This window comes from Apodemus sylvaticus, chromosome 7 (assembly GCF_947179515.1).
Source record: "Apodemus sylvaticus chromosome 7, mApoSyl1.1, whole genome shotgun sequence".
Taxonomy (NCBI): Eukaryota; Metazoa; Chordata; class Mammalia; order Rodentia; family Muridae; genus Apodemus; species Apodemus sylvaticus.
The window spans coordinates 95,587,059-95,593,699 of NC_067478.1; positions in this window are offsets into that span (position 1 = coordinate 95,587,059).

The window sequence follows — 6,641 nt, forward strand, 5'->3', positions numbered from 1 at the left end:
TATACACATATATACATGACAACTATAGTCAAGAGTTTTTTAAAAGGGGTTCGCACTAGCCAGGTGTGGTGGTACATGTCTACACTTCCACCACTTGAGGTGTAAGCAGAAGGAACAGGAGGAGTTCAAGGTCATCCCAGTTACAGAGCAAGTTTAAGGACAACCTGACCTGGCTGAGACATGCTTCAAAAATTGAAAAGTTTTAAAAGTTTAAAGAGGCCTAGAGAGATAGCTCAGTGGTTAAGAGCACTGACTGCTCTTCCAGAGGTCCTGAGTTCAATTTTCAGCAACCACATAGTGGCTCACAACCATCCATAACAATACCTGACTTCTAGGGTGTCTGAAGACAGCTACAGTGTACTGACATATAATAAATCTTTAAAAAAAAAAGTTTAAAGAATTACAGTTTAGTAAACCAACAGACAAAAACATGAAGATTTGTCTTTTTTGTTATTGTACTTGATGCCAGTATTGTAAAGGATCAAAGACTCACATCTACAATAGAGATTGTGTAGCAGGCATTATATACACACATTGTTTTGCTCTTATTATTACCATGTGTGTGGTAATAATTACACATTATTACTGTATAATGAATTACAGTTCATCCTATGCATGATACATGTGTGGCGGTCAGAGGACAGCTGTGGGGTTGGTTCTGTGCTTCATGTTTGTGTGTTTTGGGGATTCATCTAAGGTCTTCAGGACTGCTTAGCAAACACTTGCTCACTCAGCCATCTTGCTGCCGCACTTGTTTTTAAGACGAGGTCTTACTGTGTAGGCCTTGCTGGACTTAGGCAGCCTTTCTGCTTCACCCTGCTATTTGGAGTTTTAGGTATGCACCCATATGCCCACCCCAGAAAGTAGTATGAACTTTCTTCACTAAGGCATTGACACTGAGTAATAATTAGGAAATAGTTAAAGGATACTAGACTCTGTTTTTGCCAAGTTCTGAGTGGCAGTTTGAAACTTCTAATTAGCAACTGAATACAGGGGCAATTCTCTAAGAATTTATGTTGACATTTAAAATAAAAGATGTGCTCACTTTTAATCCCAGCACCCAAGAGGCAGAGGCAAGGGAATCTCTTGAGTTTGAGGCCAGTTTGGTAGCCAGGGCTACCCAGAAACAAAAAACAAAAACAACTAAAACATGTGAAAAGCTTATTTGTTCATATGGTATGTTTCATGGTCATAGGACAACTTTTAGAAGCTATTTCTCTCCTGGCCTTGGCTGCAAAATCAAACTTTTTCAAATGCAATCAGTAGGGCTTGATTTGTTTACCAAAGTGTATTTTTTTTAGATATTACAGGCCTGTGAGTTAGTTCAGTGGGTGAAGACATTGTATAAACCTGGCAACCTGGGTTTGATCCCTGGGACCCACATAAAGGTATGAGAGAACCGACTCCACAGTTACCCTCTTGATCTTGACCTGTGCGCTGCAGCACTGGTTCTCGTGTGCACCAGGATAAACAAAATCATGGTGATAGTTAAAGAGAAATACAGATAGCACAACCTGAGTAGACAAATAGTGATGATTCAAAACACTAATCCATATACTTTTGAATATATGTATTTGTATGTGTGTGTGTGTGTGTGTGTGTGTTTACGTGAGCATATGTCACAAATGTGTGGGTAACTGCAGAACCCAGAAAAGGGAGTTACAGTCAATTGCGAACCACTCTTCATGGCTGCTGTGAATTGAACTTCCTCTGGAAGAACCCTTACCTGGTGAATATCTCTAGTCCATAGTACAATCATTTTAATTTTTTCTCTTAGACTCCAGATGTCTGTTTTTAATGGTCCTAGGAATTGAAAATAAGACTTTTTTATGCTAGGCAAAGGGTCTATAATTAGCCATATGCAAAGCCTACTGTAGCCAACTTTTTAAGAGAAAGTAGGTGCTTCCGATGCCTCCTCGTCCTGTTATTTTGCATAACTGAGATTGAACTTTATATATGTTAGATATCTCTTGTTCCACAAGTAATGCAGGTAAGACAGACTGCAGTCATTTCTGTTAACTGTTCTGCCCTTTGTAGAGACTAGGGGCTAAAAGGAATTGTGACAACCTGGAATAAAATCAGATGTGGGAAGTGAGCATGGTAACTCTTACCTATAATCCCAGCATTTGGAAGAACGAGACCCGTGTCAAAAAACCAGAAGTGAACAGCTACCTGCTTGAAGTTTGTAAGCCACCTTAGAAAGATGGTATCTAGGGCTGGAGAGATGGCTCAGCAGTTAAGAGCACTGACTGCTCTTCCGAAGGTCCTAAGTTCAAATCCCAGCAACCACGTGGTGGCTCACAACCATACCTAACAAGATCTGACAGCCTCTTCTGGAGTGTCTGAAGACAGCTACAGTGTACTTACATATAACAATAAATAAATCTGGACCAGAGTGACCAGAGGTCCTGAGTTAAATTCCCAGCAACCACATGATGACTCACAACCATTTGTACAGCTACAGTGTACTCATATTCATAAAATAAAAAAATAAATCTTAAAAACAAAACAAAAGAAAGATGGTGTCTATGGAGGAGACAAATGGGAGCTACCGTGATCTGATCCCTGTTTAGTTATTTCTGCCAGCTAAGCTTACACATCACTTTCTGGTTACAGCAGGAGTACAGCCAGCTCTAGTTTCATATTACCCTTTATCACTGAGATTCTTTTGTTACCCCATTATCAGTTCCTCCGTAGGGTCAAAGTCTGCTCACTCCTCAATATAATCTGTGATCAACAGAAAACAAATGAAGTTGATCTGAGGTCAGTTACAGAACTTTGTAACATTGAGAACAATGCATCAGTGAAATATGCTTGCCTGGCTCTTAGGTGAATCTACGAGTAACAATTAGTAACAATAAGAGAGATGACACAACTATGCAACAAGGACTTGAGCACTTTCTGTCAGATATTTGCAATGTATTGGTAAGCCATGTAAGATTACTGCCCTCCTGGGCCAGATCCTCCATTGAGACATGTAAATGAACAGCATAACACGTGGCCTTGGAGACAAAAGTGATTCTAGAAACAAAAGTTCTAAACTGGGTGTGGTGACCCATGCCTACCCAGAACTCGGGAGGGAGAAGTGGGTAGGAGATTACTACAAATTCAAGGCCAACCTGGTCTAGTAACAAGTTCTAGGCTACCTAGGGCTACTTTTCAGGACTCTGTCCTTGGGGTTGGAGGGGGTTAGGAAGGTGGAAGAAAGGTAAATTTTCTGTGAAAACAGTAAAATTTTATCCACAAAGTATAAGTAGTTTGCCATGAAAAAGAAATAGGAATTTAAGAAATTAAAGCTTTTGTGGTGTGGTGGTGCATGAGGTTAATGTCAAGATTTAGAAAGCAGAGGCAGGTGGATCTCCTACATAGTTGAGTTCCAGGTCAGCCAGTCAGCCAGAACTATGAAGTGAGACACTATCTCAAACAACAATAACAACAACAACAACAACAACAACAAAAGTGGTACTGAGGGAGAGATGGTTTATCACTTAAGAGCACATAGGTCCTTTTATGCCCCAGTGTAAGGTAATGCCCTGCACTACAGTGTAGGGTGGGGAGGTGGGAGTGGGTGGGTGGGGGAGCACCCTCATAGAAGCAGGGGGAGAGGGGATGGGATAGGGGATCTCCGAAGGGGAAACTGAGGAAGGGGATAACATTTGAAATGTAAATAAATAATATATCCAATAAAAATCAAAAAACAAACAACCACCACAAAAAACAACCCCAATACTTGAGGTCAGACCAAAAGGGCTAACTGTAAAGTAGAAAATGGAAGGAAATGTATGAGATTGCTAAGGATGACTCAGTCAGTTACCAGGCTTTTCAAGAGCATATTGGATAATTGAAGATAAAACCTCAATGCCTGGAAAATACTTGGTTATGGGAGAGGGAGGGAAGCAGGCAGGCAGGCAGGCAGGCAGGCAGGAGGAGTGGGTACTCACTTCATTCCTAAATTGTTTGTGTGTAATGTTCTTTGAAAATATTTTAAATTTAGAATTTCATACATGTATACAACATATTCTGATGGTATTCATCATCCTTTTCCTTCTTTTGTTTTTGTTTTATAAGATCATGTAGCTCAGCCCAGATCTTAAATTTCTTCAGTAGCCTTAAATTCCTGCATCTTCCCCTGACTGCTTTTAAAAATGGTTTATTTATTTATTTAATGTAAGTACACTCTCTTTAGACATACCAGAATAGAGCATCAGATCCCATTACAGATGATTGTGAGCCATCATGTGGTTGCTGGGAATTGAACTCAGGACCTCTGGAAGAGCAGCAGTCAGTGTTCTTACCTACTAAGCCATCTCTCTATCCATCCCCAAATTCCTGGTTGTCTTGCCTTCACCTTTTGTATTCCTAAAGTTCTAAATGTATGCTATTAGGAACAAAATATAGGCATTTACAAACATGCAAAGGCACTGTTTTTCGTTTCTTGTATTTTTTTTTTTTTTTTGCTTTCCAAATTTAGCCTATCTGAAAAAGAATCCATAAAAAATGAAAGAAATTCAAGACATAGATATCTTATTAAAACAAAGCACCCAACCATCCGTGGAATCTGTAAGCATGTCAGCAGTTGCGGTGGTACACACTTGGGAGGTGGAGGCAGGAGGATCAAAACTTCAAGGTCATCCTTAGCTACACATTGGGTTCTACAACAACTCTAAACACATGAAACTGTCACAGAAAGCCTAAAATTGGGCCAGAGAAATGGCTTGGTTGTTATGATCACTTGCTGCTTTTGTAGAGAACCCAGGTTCAGTTCCAACCACCCACATGGTGTCTTATAACCATCTGTAACTCCAGTTCAAGGGATCCAACCCATCTTCTGGCACTCATACACATAAAAATAAAATCTTATAAAAACCTCCCAAACCATAACAAAATTTCTAAACAAATAAACAAACAAACTTTCTTCATCCTCATAAAATAAAAAAAGAGAAATCTCAATATCTTTGAAACGTGCTTAAGAGACATGGGATCTGTGACTAATATTTCAGAAGAAAATAGATATATACACAAGGCATAGAAGCTTGAGGGTGTGTGTATGTGCACACACCTGTCACAGCCAGCATATGGAAGATAGGGCCATCTGCAGGAGTTAGTTTGTTCTTCTATCTTGTTTGGGGTTGGGGCGGTCTTGCTTCTGCTGCTTGATGTGTACTCTGTGGGGAGCTGGATTTTGAGTTTTGGACTGTTCTCCTGCTTTATCTCCCACCTCCCGTGGGAGATACAGAGGAATTCTGGGATAACAGATACAGGCCACTGAATCCAGGGTTTGTGTGCAACTGAGTCTCTAAGAACAGCTTCCACAGCGAGTGCTTTCAGAGACATCTCAGGACCCCTGTGCCTCTTTTCAATGCCAGCACTACAGTCCCTTTCTTTTTTGGTCTCCAGTTCTGAGGATCAAATGTAGGAACCTAAGGCCTTTGAAGTTTGAATGCTAAATATTCAGCAAAGATATACATAAATATTTTCAACGTAAGTATTGAAGGCTTAGTTCCCAGCCCATGGCACTATTAGGCTGTGGTAGTAGGACCTAGTGGAAGTTAGTTGGGTCACTGGGAGTTTGCCTTTGAAGGGGATATTAGAGCCCCAGTCTCTCCTGTTCCTTCTCAGCTGCCATGAAGTGTTAGACTCCTTCCATGATATGTTATACCAGCATGGACCAAATTAACAGTGCTAAGTGATGAACTCATTTCTTTCTCCTTTTTAAAAAACAGTTTATTTTTATTTTATGTGCATTGGTATTTTTCATGCATGTATGTCTGTGAGAAGGTGTTCAGATCCATGAAACTGGAGTTATAGACTGAGTCATTACAAGGGTGCTGGGAATTGAACCTGGGTCCTTTGGCAGATCAGTCAGTGCTCTTAAACAATGATCCATCTCTCTAGCCCTACCATTTTTCCCTTTAAGTTAACTACCAGTTATTTATTTTGTCATAGCAACAAACATGACAATGGACAGAAAGACAAGGGCCAATAAGACGGCTCAGCAGATAAGAGCAAGCCTGAAAACTTGAGTTAGATCATTGCATGGTGGAAGGAGAGAAATGATTCTTCCTCAAGTTTTCCTCTGACCTCTATATGCATGCCATGGTATGTGTCATCATGGATACCATACACAGGGAATTAGTTTTTAAAATTAGAAATGTAATTATACACTTCAGGAAAGATTCATAGCTCTATTTGAAAGTCTTAACGTCTACAAAACGTTAATTTCCAATTTATATTATATTTTAATTCGTTTTGTTTTGTTTTTTGTTTTTTGTTTTTGTTTTTGGAGACAGGGTTTCTCTGTGTAGCCCTGGATGTCCTGGAACTTACTTTGTAGACCAGGCTGGCCTCGAACTTAGAAATCCGCCTGCCTCTGCCTACCAAGTGCTGGGATTAAAGGTGTGCGCCACCATTGCCTGGCTATATTTAAATTCTTATAATACATATTAGTTATATGAATTTATGGGATTCACTATGATATCTATATCTATATCTATATCTATATCTATATCTATATATATGTATGTATACATACATACACTGTCCACAGAGTATATTCTTTCATCCTTACAAAACAAAGAAGTACTAATTATTTTATGCATGTGTTTGTATGGGGGTATGTGCCCTTGAGTGAATAGCCCTCA